This window comes from Diadema setosum, chromosome 5 (assembly GCF_964275005.1).
Source record: "Diadema setosum chromosome 5, eeDiaSeto1, whole genome shotgun sequence".
NCBI classification, from domain to species: Eukaryota; Metazoa; Echinodermata; class Echinoidea; order Diadematoida; family Diadematidae; genus Diadema; species Diadema setosum.
In genome coordinates, this window is record NC_092689.1 from 2,180,875 (window position 1) to 2,197,042 (window position 16,168).

Below are 16,168 nucleotides of genomic sequence, written 5' to 3' on the forward strand. Positions count from 1 at the left end.
GAAGAAAATCAAATGCTGTGATCCTGCCTCTGTCCATTTCCATAAGAATGCGGTTGGAGATGTTGGCGAACATAGTCTCAACACTGTGCTGTGGGCGATAAGCAGATTGGAAATCGTAGGTTGCTCTCGATGAGATAATTCGAGAGCCTTGAGAAGACAACGCATTCGAGGAGTTTAAACGGAAACGGTAGCTCGGAGACCGGCCGATAGTTGTGAAAAAAAAAAATAGTTGTGAAAAAAAAAATAGTTGCGAAGAAAATCGAGACTCAAGAATAACTTCTCCAGAAGAGGATGGGCATGAAAAACTTTCAGGCAGATGGGTACAGGAGATTGCAGAAGGCTCGTGTTGATGATTTCTGCCACAATTGGTGCGAAGGTGTGGAAGTTACTAATTCTAAAGTAGCGTAGTGGATATGGGATCCAACTGACACGGCTTGGCTGGGAGTTTACGAAGAAGAGACTCAATTTCACTGGATTCGGTAGGTAGAAAGGCGTCCAAACTGGAACATGAGACGTTATTTCATCTGGAGACAGGTTGCTACACATGTGTGCTTGGATGGAGCTTCTATTTGCTGAAAGTGTGAGGCAGGGATTCTGTGTTTATGTTTGCTGGAAGAGAAGATTGGAGTTTACTGTTTGCAATGGAGAACAGCTGCCGTGAGTAGTTGCCACAGTCTTTGATGGCTTGCACTAGATGATCACGTTTGGCATTGAGAACCAGCTTGCTCAAAACCGCCCTTTGGTCACTGTAGAGTTACCAGTCGATCTGGAGTTTGCCCTTCGAGTGCCATCTCCGTTCAAGTTGTTTGAATTTCCTGCTTTCGAGAGTAATGTGATGGTTAAACAACGGGAAGTTGGGGTGATATTTGATGAGTCGCCTCTTGGGTGGAGTGAACAAAGTCATTGAGAAAATTACACAGCTTGATATTGTAGTGGGAGACAGCACCTTCAAATGTGCCGGTCAGAGAGTCAGATGCTAAAGCCTTGGAGACAATGGCTGCAAACTCCTCTATGTTGACTGCTTTAATGTTTCGAGCCTTAACCATGTGTCTGCGTACGAGGCCTAGCTTGCCCAAATTAAGACCGCAAGCGTTCGGAAAGACTAGGAATAACTTGGAGATCTGTACAGATGTAAACTTTGGACCCTTGAACAATGAAGGCGTCCAAGGTGTGACGTTTTTCGTGTGTAGGAACCCTAACTTTTTGTGACAGGTCATGGGTAACCATAAGGTCGTTGAACTTCTTGTGGATGTTCAGGTCGTCTGTAATAATTTGAGGAAGGGTTTGTACAGTCTGCTGTCTGGCTTCTCAGAGAAGTAGTCCAGGAATTGGGAAAATGACGGGTGGTTTCTTGATGGTCGATACGTATGATGGTTTCGATGCTGGAGCTAGAATATACGAAAGCACAAGAGAGCATCCGAAACATCCTCAATGGGATACCCCGTCATGTGAGCTTCCGGGCTATCTCGGAAGAGGAGACCCGCTCCGCCTCCTCGTTTCGACGATCTGAGAAGTTGCTTGAACGTGAAACCATTCGAAAAGAGGTCAGCGATGCCAGCGTCGTTGCTCGAAGTGAGCCACGTTTCACATACGCCGACAATATCAATGCAGCAACCAAGTGTGAAGCCTAGTAATTCAGTTGATTTGTTCCTCAGTGAACGGACATTGTGACTGAAGCTCGGAAGTGGATGGTATTGCTAGAGGACTGACGTGAAAATGTCGTCTGGAGCCTTTGGTTCCACGGTGTATAGGTGTCTTACGAAGAAGGCCGAGCTGTTTGATTTTGAAAAAAGCAACAGGTTGCGAGGACATTGATTGTCATTAATCCTGCAATGGTGATGATGGTGTAGAGAGTCAGCATCGAAGGTGATATGTTTATCAGTGCCAAGCTACCAGCCATCACAGCCATGGAAAAGTGAAATGTATAATATATCAATTTGTTTACATTGTAGTGAATAGCGTCCCCATGCGGTTACACGTAGAAAGTTCATGCTGCATGTATGGTCATGTAAAGTTTGGGTACGTCTACCACTGGATGTTCCATGCATAACAGCGATACATCAAAAGAATTTATACAGAAACACATGATTTTAGAATATTTCCTCGGTATTTTCTTTACTGTCAGTAGCGCCCCCAAGTGTAATCTTGCGAAAGTTCAAAGCTGGTGCCATAATATGAAGAGAATAACCCTAAAAAGACTGGGCTATTTTGGAGGTTTTGAGAACTCAGTGGGGGCATGATGCCCCCCCCCCCCCCTCCATATTGTCCATGGAATGTCCGATTTTCATCGGCACACACCTAGTGAATGACGTACACTTCAAGAATGCATAGTTAATTTTACAAATATCAAAAAAATTTTGATCAAAGGCTAATTATGGAAATATGCTGATTTTTATGGATTTTTTAAAGATTTTTGTTTATTTTGTGCCATTACGGTTGTCTAGTGATTCCTTAATCGTAAAATATGTGAAAGGAAGTTGTTAAACATGTATTTATAAAAAAAAAAAAATGATTGTCGAACACACACACACACAAAAAAAAAAAAACCCACAAATGACAGCAGACGTGATGGCTGGTAGCTTGGCATGACTTGCTCACTGTGGTCCAGGGTTCGGGCTGAAGTCACCACAAGAGAGCAGTAAAACATCGAAAGTGGCACTGGTGTTGGCATAGTTCCTTGCGGGATATCCAAGGCCTCTCTTGCCAAAAGAGCTTGCATAACTTGTATTTATCAGATACAATGTCATGGTTAAGGCAAGACCGACAACCACCCCCCCCCCCCCCTTATCTCAGGGAAGCCGTAGGAGACATTTTTATGCCTCCATCACGAAGTATTGCAGGAGTTATGTTTTCAAATACATGTATTGTCCGGCCGATCAATTTTGTGGATCGCGACACCGTAACTAATGCCCCTGTAACACTTTGCCGGATAAGGCAATCACAAGTGAAACGAATGTTTCCGTTTATACCCGTTAAAAAGCATATTATATCCTTTTCATCGTTTGGATGGACGTTTATCTTCCGGGATGTCCTCAAAGCAGCCAGAAAATTTGTGCATGTACATTTTTTTTTCTCTCGTCAAAAAACTTCATTCCCCTACCATTCCTTCCCCCCCCCCCATTTTTACGCCCATGATTCATGGTTTACCCCCATTGCCATTTTTTTTTTTTTTTTTGAATTGGCCGACAGCAGTAACAATGAATTTCACGATGATTTGATGATTGACAATACAGCTTCACGCTGATTACATGCACGGTCCACTGCGCACATGTTCCTATTGCGCGAGGTAATGGCGTTGGTGCCATTATGATCTATGATTGAGTTGTGGCTCGAGAACGTATCTGTAAACAGTGAAGTTAGTGCAAAGAGGTTTTTCTTTTTTATTTCCTCACCACCATTATAAGCTCTGAGTTAGGTGAGGCCTCTCCGAGCCCTGCCAATTTGATAACTAAGATTACAAAAGTTGTGTTTCCGTGAAGATGAAATAATAAATGCTTAGAAATCTTTCTGTTTTATTGGAAAGGGCTTGTACATATTTATGTTGGGCAGAATATATCCATAACGGATCATATTTTTTTTTTATCCATATGGGACTAATAAGATAGTTGTAAATGCTATATCTATTGCGTGGGGATTCCCAGGTCTCCACTGAACCCGTTATTGCATCTCCAACTATAAAATCGAAGATTGAACAGAGTACGTAATTATCTCCTTCAGTGGCTCGTTACTTTAAAGTCAGGGAGGAAACAAAGTCGGATAGAATATCTAACTATTGATCAGTGGTGCTGCGCGCTCGGTAAGAATTATATATCTATGTTGCTTTTGGTATTTTGATCTGGAAGGTACAGTTGCGTATCATTTCATTGGCATTCATAGGCAAGTGCACGAAACAGCACAAGTGTATGCATTGTAGTCTACCTGATTCAAACCTTCAGATAAAGCCCAAAGGGGAGGGACACATTGTGCCTCTATCATTTTTCCATTTGCCATTCCTACACCTTTTACTTTAATTTCAACCGAATTTTGTGATTTTTCCTCAGAATTTGTTGCAAAATATTTTGCCATAAAAGTTAGCTATGTCCAATCGCTAGTTGCCATTACAACCATAAGCTGACAACCATGTCAACAATGGTTAACTAGATTTCATGGCTTTTGTGTTCCAAATTCAATAAACAATCTAATAGTAAATAAAGTGGGGGTACTCAGAGCTTTAATTTGCTGCAGGACCACAATATGAAGTAATAATCATTATGATTGGCCCTGAAGCGGTCTTATCATTTCTTTCATTCATTTCTTTACAAAATATCCTATTTGTTTTGTATCATTTTGTATCTTTCATACAAGTTTGGCCTTAAGTATCATTTGTAATCATATTATTAATCTGTAAAATCTAAATTCCTTATATTATGGAAAAGTGAAATGTATAATATATCAATTTGTTTACATTGTAGTGAATAGCGTCCCCATGCGGTTACACGTAGAAAGTTCATGCTGCATGTATGGTCATGTAAAGTTTGGGTACGTCTACCACTGGATGTTCCATGCATAACAGCGATACATCAAAAGAATTTATACAGAAACACATGATTTTAGAATATTTCCTCGGTATTTTCTTTACTGTCAGTAGCGCCCCCAAGTGTAATCTTGCGAAAGTTCAAAGCTGGTGCCATAATATGAAGAAAATAACCCTAAAAAGACTGGGCTATTTTGGAGGTTTTGAGAACTCAGTGGGGGCATGATGCCCCCCCCCCCCCCCTCCATATTGTCCATGGAATGTCCGATTTTCATCGGCACACACCTAGTGAATGACGTACACTTCAAGAATGCATAGTTAATTTTACAAATATCAAAAAAATTTTGATCAAAGGCTAATTATGGAAATATGCTGATTTTTATGGATTTTTTAAAGATTTTTGTTTATTTTGTGCCATTACGGTTGTCTAGTGATTCCTTAATCGTAAAATATGTGAAAGGAAGTTGTTAAACATGTATTTATAAAAAAAAAAATGATTGTCGAACACACACACACAAAAAAAAAAAAAACCCCACAATTCTACTCATATACATACTAACTCGAGTGTCTCGGTATTTCTTATGTTAATTATTGTTTTTATTATTTTTTCTACTATTTTATGTTTTTTTTTTTATTTAGAACAATAACTTTAAGATTACATCCTATTAGCTGAAAAACAGACTGTGCAAGAAAAACACATAAACATTAGAATCTTGCAAAATCCCATTAATTTTACACATAAAGACATACAAATACGTCATTTTTTGACTGACACGTGACCGTAAAATGCTATGTAACACCATAATCGCTGCAGGTATATACGCAAATTAAGTATCAAAATTTCCAGAGGGGGCCATGATGCCCCGTCCAGTCTTTTTAGGGTTAAGTTGCTTTATCCATTTGCTAAATTATGACAGTGATAATGTCAAATGATAGAGAAATGATGTAAAGGTGCTGAATGTAACCCCACCCCTTTGGGTCCGGGAAGGGCTAAACTAGCTTGGGCTTTATAGACTGAATGGAACATAACTTTGTTCCCCATTCACCATAGTCATTATGTAAAAGTATACATTATTGTGTTTTGCCATAATTATGATCATCCGTCATCAGGCATTCAAAAATAACAAGGCCATGAATGCATGATGCATCGGAAGATCAAATTGACTACATGATGATGGCCGTTGCAATATTAAGAAGCTTAGTGAACAACCGACTTATCCGTTTAATTTGTTATGTAGTATCATGCACGAATTGCATACATTATATGAGAATATTATTATTCATTATACAATGTGCACTGAAATTCACACAGTGCACGCACGCAAAAATGTTCTATCATTCAAATTCAGAATCCCAACGATCAAATTCATTCATGGGATTTCTATGACGTTTCCTTCAAATCAAATTTCCAAATGCGAGCACTGGATGTCCTACTCATGCATTCATATTCACGCGATAGTCATGTGATTGTCCCGATGACCTTGTTTAGAGCTTTAATTTTCATTTTGAGGAGATCAATTACTTCGTGCAATCAATTTAACGAGGATATGGAAGAGATTTTTGAAAAAGGAGAAAGGGGCAGTACACAACCTTTAAAGGCTCGTATGTGACTATCATTGCTCAAAGGTTTTTTGTTGTTCAGTGTCCATGTATACTTTGTAGTTCATCTCAAGAAATTGTAAGGTCCAATCAGCAGCGCATACAAACAACGATCTAATCGTATGATGCCGAATGCTTACAACTTCCCAATACTAACCACATAATGACAATTCATTAATTTAAAGACAAACTGACACACAATGATATCACATAGTCCCGCAAAAGTAAACCAATAAGATAAGACTAAACAAAGAGGTTAATCGATGTTCATGTCGTCAGTTTCAATGTAGTCGACTTTTTTTTTTTCCAGGTGTCAATCAGCACTCCCCATTATGCTAGTTTGCAAGCCTATACAGTGTCTATGATAATATTCTAATCTATAATTAGGTTTTTTAGATCAGATAATTAAATAGAAAAAAAGAATGCATGAGTTTGATTCTATAACAAAGCCAATAGTTTTTCAATGTATCTCAAATTATTTTCAAACTCAAATGATTATTCGCATATGATATTTAGCCAATCATGAAACAATGGAGAAATTAGACAGTTATTGTTTTATCAGAACAAAATGGGGTCAGATGGTGGAGTGGATATATTGGTTACAGGTGGACTTTACGGCTACAAAATCCAGTATGTTGATTCTGTGGACATTCAAAGTTATCATGTAGCACTGTATATACCACAGAGTACTTCCAGGAAAAGTTTTGAGTGCGCCTTACAGCAAATATGACTCGATTCTTGGGTGAACACTTGCAGATGTCTGAGAAGGAGGATCTCTCTTCATGGCTGCTGTAAGTACCTTAGTCCCATCCCTTCCATTCCGACGGGGGATTCTCAACATTTCAGAGTGCAGGCCATGTACATATAGGCACGCGCGCCGGAAGCAGTTTTGGATTGGGGGGGCAAATATTGGAGGGGGCTCACGATAGACCATTATACATATGTTACACAATGTACACATACACACACACACACACACACACACACATCTATGTATATATATACATATATATATATATATATATATATACATATATGTGTGTGTGTGTGTGTGTGTGTGTATATATATATATATATATATATATATATATACATATGTGTGTGTGTGTGTGTGTGTGTGTGTGTGTGTGTATGTAAAGTGGCGTACGGTGGGTCGAAACATTGGGGGTGGGACTACAATACGGAATATCACACTACGGAATGTGATACATTCAACAACGCAGTCATTGAGCAACATTGTAAGTTTTCCTTACATGGATTATGGAATGACGGTGTGAAACGACAAATTATATACTGTCAGCAACATCAGGAGAATTGCATAACAATAAAATGCGAGTGAGCGGAGCGAGAGCGCTTGAAAATTTTGACATTTTACAGTCCCAAAACTGCCGTTTGTAGCTATATCTTTCGCTTTGGAAATTAAGGGGGGGGGGGGCATCGGGCGCAACTGCTGGCAATTTAACTTACTGGGGGCAACATTAGGAGAATGGCATAACCATTCAATGCGAGCGAACGAAGCGAGCGAGCTTGAAAATTTTGACATTCTACAGTCCCAAAACTGGCGTTTGTAGCTATATCTTTCGCTTTGGAAATTAATGGGGGCGCATCGGGCGCAACTGCTGGCAATTACTGGCTGCAACATTAGGAGAATGGCATAATGATTCAATGCGAGCAAGCGAAGCGAGCGAGCTTGAAAATTTTGACATTCTACAGTCCCAAAACTGCCGTTGTAGCTATGTTTTTCGCTTTGGAAATTAAGGGGGAGGCGCACCGGGCTCAACTGCTGGCGATTACTTGCTGCAACGTTAGGAAAATGGCATAACGAATAAATTTGACGATTAATTTTGACATTTTACAGTCCCCAAACTGCCGTTTGTAGCTGTATATATATATATATTTTAGCTTTGGAAATTAAGGGGGGGGGGGCGGCCCAGGCGCAACTGCTGGAAATTACTGGCAGCAACATTAGGAGAATGGCATAGCGATTAAATGCGAGCGAGCGGAGCGAGCGAGCTTGGAAATTTTGACATTTTACAGTCCAAAAACTGCCGTTTGTAGCTTTGTTTTTTCGCGTTTATTCATTTATATACATATCTATCTTATTTTATCTATTTTTATTTATTTGTTTATTTATTTATTTATTTATTTATTTATTTTTTTTGGGGGGGGGGGGGCTTTTTGGGGGGGCAAAAATGCGTTTTGCCCCCCCACTTTTTGGATTGGGGGGGCGGCCGCCCCCCCTGCCCCCCCCCCCCACTTCCGGCGCCTATGCATATAGGGCTAGTAGGCCTACCCTCCATGCCGAAAGAATTCTGAGTCTGCACCAACAACAAACGCGGAACTACACCTGTTATTATTTGACGTTCACCACAACAACCTCTCCAGTGAATACCGGACTGAATTCCTAAACTCCATATTTGTTGATCCCATTCGTGTATTCGGTCACACCTGATCCAAGTGCAATGGCCTCTGTTCCACCCTCAACCAGATCAAAGACAAAGGAGGTGAGAGAAGTTACGCAATCGTCCCTGATTCAGGATATCATGAAAGACCTCCTCACAAATAAACAGTTCCTCTCGGTCATCGAAGAATCTGTGAATAGACGACTGACAGAGCTCGAGGGAGAGATAGAGAAACAAAAGGGTGACATACATGATCTTCAAGTTGCAAGCGAAAAAAAGGACATGGAGATCGTGAGTCTGAAAGAGAGGCTGGAGAGACAAGAAAATAACCTCCAGAGGGTAAACAATTCTCTGAATGAACAAGAGCAGTACTCGAGGCGCAGCTGTTTACGTCTGTTTGGCTACCCGGAGAAAAGAGGAGAAAACACAGATGAGATCATCGTCGGGCTGGCAAAGGACGTCTTAGTGGATCTGCAGGAGTCAGACATCGAGAGAAGTCACCGCGTAGGGACACGGAAAATGCGAAAGGACGGCACAGAATCTCCTCGAGGAATCATAGTGAAATTCAAGGCATACAAGAAGAGACAGGAGATGATTGCCCACCGAAGGAACCTAAAGGGGGGAAAAAAAGATGATCTTGGTCAAGGATTTGACGCAAAAGAATCAGGAACTCTTGAATTCTGCAAGATCGAACAAGAATGTTGAAAATGCCTGAAGTAAGGATGGTCGGATAATTGTGCTGCTGAAAGGAAACAAGAAGGTGACAAAAGTGATCCATAATGAAAAAGAAATAAAGTCTTTGTAATTTAAGATATATATGCGCGGCATGATATGTGACAAGTGATAATGTACAATCTATCTATAGTCACCTAAAGCATATTGTAGTCACATTTTTCCTTGGAAGGACATCTGACTCTAAATAGTAGTACTTTGTTTGATTGAATGATTTTTTTTTCTCCTTTTTTCCCCAAATGCTTGACACTGATTTTCAAGACACTTTACATTTGGTATACCTCTTGTGTTAGTGTATGTGTTAGTGTTTCGTATATATATCATAATCATCACTTGTTTTGTTAATTATTTGCGTGGTTTTTACTTTTCTCATGTACAGATTAAGTCCCGGGATATATGTTTAGACTTGTTTGATGTCAATGTTCACTTATCGTCACTAAAATATGTGTCACTTGTAGAAGGCAAATTTCTGATGATCATAACCAAGAATGTATTAGCTGTTTGCAAGAAAGTTTTGAAAATGTAAATCCCATGTTTGACAGGTATAAGCTCCTTATCGAGGACGTAAACTACATCTTGCCCCATGAGTATGATAACGCTGTCAATGATGTGTTTGTAAGTAACCCGAAAGTTTTATCTATTGTGCATTTCAACTGTCGAAGTATTAAGAAAAGTCTTGACTATTTGACCACTGTTCTTGCCAGTATATCTAATTCTCTCTCTTTCATCACATTAACAGAGACATGGCTGTGCAATCATGAATCAATTACAATACCTGGCTACACATTTATTGGAACAGGTAGGAAAAACAAGCGAGGAGGAGGAGTTGCATGTATGATACAGAGTAGTATTCGATACAAGAGACGGGAGGATCTGGACATTTTAATGATTATATTGAAACAATTGTTGCCGAAATACAGTGCAATCATATAAATGCAGTTCTTGCCGTAGTTTATAGACCTCCAGGACAAAGTGTCATTGAATATATGCACTTATTGGAGGCATTTCTTGCCAAGGTAACTCGTGAAAGAAAAATATGTTATTTGATCGGGGATTTTAATATTGATTTATTGAGCTCTTCTTGTAACTCACATCGAAACCATTTTTTGATCTATTAGCTACTTTTTCACTTCTTCCACTGATATTAAAACCAACCAGAATTACGGCAGATACTGCAACATTGATTGATAATATATTTACAAATGATGCAAAAAATGTAATGAAAATGGGTATCATTATGGCTGATGTGAGTGATCATTTTGGTATTTTTACAATCGTTGATCATTATAATTGTCCAAGTTTGAATGTAAAGCCTAAAGTATATAAGAGAATAATAACTGAGGAAAATATATATGAATTTCAATCAAGGCTTACTGATACAAATTGGCAAACAGTGTATGCTAAAAATGATGTTGATGGTATGTTTGATTCTTTTATACAACAATTTCTCAATGTATGTAATCAGTGTTTTCAATTGAAAGAGAAAAGACCCCCTAGAAGTGATATGAATCCGTGGTTTACTGACGACATAAAGAAATTATGTAGAAAGAAAAATATGCTTTACAAAAAATACATAAAAAGTCCAACTCAGTATAGAAGATCAGTTTATGTTAAATATCGAAATATGGTAAAGAGTGTAATTCGTCATACTCGTCTTATGTCTTACCTCTCCCAAAATGATATATTATTCAACAAACAATTTGGATTTCGACAAAAAATACTCAACTTATATGGCATTATTAGATTTTATTGACAAAATTACAACTTCCATTGAGAATAAAAACTTATTGGTAGGAATATTTTTTTGATCTGTCAAAGGCTTTTGATTGTATTGACCACACTATAATATTGTTGAGTAAACTGCGGTTTTATGGAATAAGAGGTACAGCTTTTAATTGGTTTAAGAGTTATCTTTCAAATCGTGTGCAATATGTAACATTTAATGGTTTTTCTTCTCCCTGTGTGACTGTAAATATCGGTGTACCCCAGGGATCAGTTTTAGGTCCATTACTTTTATACTTTACATAAATGACTTACAGCATGCCAGTAACTGTTTGCAGCTGATCTCATATGCAGATGATACTATTTCATGTAAAGATGCACAAAGTATCAGTGCAATTTTAAGTTGTGAACTAGAGAAAGTTCATCAATAGTTCATAGCCAATAAATTGAAATTAAATGCAGACAAAACATCATGTATGATATTTAGACCAAGAAATAAAGTAGTAAACATTGATGATTTTAATGTTAAGATTGCTGACTTTAAAATTCCAGTTGTTCGTTTTACCAAATTCCTTGGAGTTATCATTGATGATCACTTAACATGGAGATATCATGTCAATGAAGTATGCTGTAAAGTCTCTAGAGCAATAGGTGCAATCAATAGTATACGTGCAATCGTACCTTCTGAAATTCTTGTTAAGTTGTATCACACTTTGATTATGCCTCAATTATCTTACTGTAACATAGTATGGGGAAATTGTGCAAAGTATCTTTTACAGCGTATTTTTATTTTGCAAAAGCGTGCAACCCGTATGATTAGTAATAGACCATTTCTTAGCCACACATGTCCTCTATTCAAAGAACATAACTTATTGACGATTTTTGATATGAACAAATTTTTTTCTCGCTGTTTTCATGTACACATATATAAACAACATTTTGCCAGGGTTTCTTGATACTTCCTTCATCCAAAATAAGAATAAATATGATACTAGACAGATGAATAGATTGTATATCCCAAATTTTAAATATTGCATTTCAAGATACACTTTCAAATATACGGGACCTGTTCTATGGAACGACTTGCCAAATGTGATAAAGCTGTCTAATAGACTTTCAATATTTAAAAGAAGATACAAATCATTCCTTGTTTATAAAGATACACTATAAATTTGAAGTTTCATGCAGTGTACAAGCACCACACTTAGATTACTCTTGCCTTCTTATATGTATTGTGCACTTTTTGTAGTATAGTTTTTCTTGTGTGTATTGCATCAATGTAACTATTCTTTGCTGTATCATTTGGGATCAGCCATAGAAAGACCAATGGTCTATGTTGATCCCCCCACAAACTGAAATAGCTGTTTTTATGTTGTGTTTGTTTGTTGTAAAATCCTTGTAAGTTGGACTTATTTTTCTTGTGTTGTTGCAATGTCCTACACTGTGTATGTATCGTTCCTGCATTTTGTAAATGCTTTTTATCAGGATGTGGAAAATAAATGAAATGAAAAAATGAAATGAAATGTAAATGCGTGAATATTCGCGGTAGGCAACATTGATTTTCGCTCGTTTCACACTATTGGCTAGCAATATTGGCTGGCTATTGGCTGGCAATTCCCAAACCAAGGAATGCATACTCACGTTTTTCTTTTCACATTATTTTGAAAGGGATGTATATCGTGCTTCGTTAGTGACAAATTATCTTAATTAGTAAAAGTACTTTGAAAGGTGACATTGCATTATCCCGAAGGTTTGTTAATTTTATAAGGTTCGTTATTTAAAGGTTTAATTGTTAATCCGTGAATAAACAAGGTTTGTAATTCCCGTGGTTCGTTGGTGCGGAACTCCTTTATATTTTCGGATTAACAAATCAACCATTTTGTCTGTGCAGGCCGTCAGGTTGAGTGAATAGTTCCCTCTCTAAACATTACTGGAAAGTTAATCGGGGCATATTTTTATCTCTCTCTCTCTCTCCGGGGAATCTCGTGGCCGTATACTGCAGGTTTGCCGTACAGGCAGGTGGCCGCTATTTAAAGGGCAGGTTTGACAGTAGTTCATTTCATTAGTCCTTATAATATATGCATATTTGTTACCCCTTGTCATTACCAAATCCCAGGACATTCCCTCATCCAGTCTGAAACCCGAAAAGCTTATCTGGTTGCATGATGAAAGTTACAATAGAAAGTTAATTCAAGTTAATGAAATTCTCCCATCGAGGTTTTTTTATTGCAGCTGATTGACAAATTATAAGTACAAGCACCGAATTAGTTTGAGTATAGTAGCCACGAATGAAAAAAAAAAAATCGAACCTACGTCCTCCTGCAAGAGTATGTATGTCCACAGTTTTTGAACATGGCTTCTATTGAAACACTGATTAATTAGGTGCTTATATACGCCGATGTAGGGCAATTTGTCAATCAGTTGCAAATAGAAAGTTTGCCCTCTAACTCAGTATGGGGCGACAAAATTGCATAGAGCTGTTGCCTGTATACAGGTAGTCACACTCTTTCTCACCCGATTCCCTTTCCCTAACACATAAACACACACACACGCGCACACACACACACACTCACTCACACACGCACACGCACAGAGACCATGCAACAAGCCCGCATTCATAATCTGCGAACGGCATGTATACACAATATAAACCCAATAACTTCAGTTCCCTATGTGGTATCAAACTAAACCTTGTGTATAACATGTTGGTTTTCTGATGAGCATGTCATCGCTGCACATTATTATCTTAGATTAACATTGGATAGATATAAGACACATACAGATCGCTTACTTTCCATGTCTGATCGTTATGTTTTTTCTTATCGAAATCAAACAGTTCACTCCATAAAACTCCGCCGACGAGTCCAATGAGCATACAAGTATATAATGGCAACTTCTCTTTGTAAAATGATGAATGCAATAATTGAAACAAATCTTCATCTTTTTTCTTTACTGGAATGAGCTGTATAGGTGGATCATTTCCGGCTAGAGCACCTGTGTGTCATATCCTCACCATGGCCTGTGGTTTTACTCCTGCAAATACCATCACGTGTGATGAGTGCCATTCTGACTTGAGGCCTGCTGAAGCCTCTACCTATCGCCTCGAGATCCAGAAGAACTTGTGCCCTGAATGTGCCATTAAACGCCAGGACTTCATCAAGGCACTGACAGATAGCGTGAAATGGACTTGTCAGAAGCACCCTGATAAAACAGCCGAGATTTTCTGCATCACTCATGACTATCCAATGTGCCAGGTGTGTGCCGTGACCTCAAACCACGCAGAATGCAAAAGGGATGACATTAACGACGTGAGAAAAGAAAGGGAAAAGGAACTAGCGGAACTCATTTGTCGTGCTAAGGCTAGAGGCGAGAAACTGAAAAAAATCGACGAGGAGATACGACAGCACACCCTTCAAGCGGCGAAACAGTTAATGATGATAAGAGAGCAGGTGTCCGCTGCGGCTGAAGACGAGAAATCAAAAATTGTTAAAGATCGAGAAGAGAGAGAAGATAGGATCAATGCAGATTATGATGAGCAGATCAGGAATTTGAATGAAATGCGAAACGAGAGGCTGACACAGAACAGAGATGAAGCGGAGAAGAAACTCCAGAAGATCCGAGACGAGCAGCACTCACTTGAGGAGCAGATAGGCAGGGTTGAACGGGAGCTGGAATCACGTAAGATCAAACTCATGCCTGGTCTCGAAGAGCTAGCTACAAGCATCAAGGATGGATGTGTGAAAGCTGAAAGCCTCATCATCAAACAAGAGAATCTGATGAAGGACTTCCATGACGTCACCAGACGGATGAATGAGCATCTCGGTGTTGACCTCAGCAGAGAGAGACTGGACAGATTGAAAGAGGAGATTAAAAATATTAAGTTCGGAAGAAGTGGACTTCTTGGTGAAATAGAAGGGTTGAAAGAAACATGGGTTAAAATAAGGAGTATATCCCTAAAGGGTACTTACATGACTTTCCTGGGGATCACCAGTAGCGATGAGGTGGTTGCCATAGACAGAATAAAAGGGAAGAATTGCATATCCACCGTGTATCTTGACAGCATGAAAAAAATCACTAGATTCAGCCTGTCACCTTGGTTCAAGCCCGTCTGCTACAATCCTCTGTCTGATGGTGGACATGTCTTCGGTACCTATGATTTTAAACTCGTAATATTCTATCAGCACTGGAATTATGCGAGAACGATTGAAACCAAGTACCAGCTACCACCGTCGACAAAGATGGGATGATTCTCGCAGCAGAGAAAGGCGGGTCCTCTATTTCAGTGTTCAACCCCAACGATGGGCAATGCCTTCACACTATTAGTATGCCCACAACCATTAAAGACTTTAAGCCCATGTCAAAAGGGGACGTGATCGTACAGTTTGATGATAAGTTGACGGGATCTACTGCTTTCGATTCATCTGTCATTTGTGTGTTCGATCGATCTGGTGTTAAGAAGTGTGAACATCACTTTTCTGATCTGATGTCGGAGCTTGCAGTCGACCTGGCGAGTGACTGCGTGTTTGCACTAGGTTTCAGCCTGAGGCGTGAGGTGCATGGTGCTTGGGAGATCTTCAGTAGTGGCTGTCGGGTATCACGTTGCATTACGGAATGGCCAGGGGAACCACGGCATGCTCGTCGCTCATTTTACGTGCCAGCACCAGACTTGCTTATCGTACGCCGTAACTTGTGTTTCACTACCTACAAAAGACTTCAACCGTTTACCATTGATCCACGTGAAGAGCTTCAGGAGTCACGTGATTGATCGATCTGTGTAATCCAAATATTGTAACATAAACACTCACGGACATAGTCTTCTGTCTTCTGAATAAGAACGTCGAGTATAGCAGTTGGCGAGATTTTGCCCAGTGAAATTTAGTCATAATGTAGAAATGTGGCGACATAATGGAATTGCGTCGTTCTTCCTATATCATTTGACGTGCTATGAAGAGGTTGTTTTACTTGTCATATTTTGTGACAATCTTTTTTCTTTTTTTTTTCATCGAGCTTTGCATGTGAGGTTCACCCACTGCCATGCTGATGCGGGGACAGTACAGAGCTCGTAATTTTGTTTGTTTTGTTTGTTTTTGTTTTTTTTTTAAGAAAAGAGAGTGAAAAAAAGAAAGGGAAGTCTTCATCAGACTTGTGCAAAACAGAAAAAATATAGCACTTTTAGTAAAATGTTACTATTTATCAACGA

At 39.1% G+C, this 16,168-nt stretch overlaps 1 pseudogene; it reads left to right on the forward strand.

The window, feature by feature from the left end:
* The first annotated feature begins 13,982 nt into the window (after window positions 1-13,982).
* On the forward strand, window positions 13,983-15,733 carry LOC140228417 (uncharacterized; annotated as a pseudogene).
* Window positions 15,734-16,168: the final 435 nt, after the last annotated feature.